The sequence below is a fragment of the Propithecus coquereli genome, unplaced genomic scaffold (genome assembly GCF_000956105.1).
Source record: "Propithecus coquereli isolate 6110/MARCELLA unplaced genomic scaffold, Pcoq_1.0 Scaffold179, whole genome shotgun sequence".
Taxonomy (NCBI): Eukaryota; Metazoa; Chordata; class Mammalia; order Primates; family Indriidae; genus Propithecus; species Propithecus coquereli.
Genome location: NW_012142634.1, coordinates 4,112,612 through 4,113,128, shown reverse-complemented (window position 1 = coordinate 4,113,128; position 517 = coordinate 4,112,612). Strand labels below are relative to the sequence as shown.

General features: G+C 44.9%; 1 protein-coding gene across 1 annotated transcript in view; it reads left to right on the top strand.

Annotated features, from left to right (window-relative positions):
- The window catches only part of SEC23IP (SEC23 interacting protein), a 72,447-nt gene that overhangs the window by 17,521 nt on the left and 54,409 nt on the right, over positions 1–517 (top strand). The gene's annotated exons all lie outside the window — the stretch shown is intronic.

The following is a 517-nucleotide window of genomic DNA, read 5'->3' as shown; positions in this document are numbered from 1 at the left end:
TAGCTCACTGTAGCCTCAAACTCTTGGGCTCAAGTGATCCTCCCTGCCTCCGCCTCCTGAGTAGCTGGGACTGCAGGCATGTATCACTATGCCTGGCTAATTTATTTAATTTTTGTAGAAACAGGATCTTGCTATATTGCCCAGGCTGTTCTCAAACTCCTGGGCTCAAGTGATCCTTCCGCCTCAGCCTCCCAAAGTGCTAGGATTACAGGTGTGAGCCACTGCACCTGGCCTGAGACTTCTATTTTGACATGATGGTCAAGTAATCACCGTTACTAATTTTAAAAAAGACTTTGTAACAGTTTTTACTTATCAATTAAAAATTAAATGAAAAAAAAGACTTTGTACAGTGGGTATGCCAGAGATTTCCCCTTACCTCAGGTTGAATCTCTCCCCAGGAGGCCTCAGAGTTTTACTTTATAGAGAGCAGAATAGTACAGTTGGCCCTCCATATCCATAGGTTCCACGTCCACAGATTCAGCCAACCTGGGTGGACAATATTTGGGGCCTGGCATCG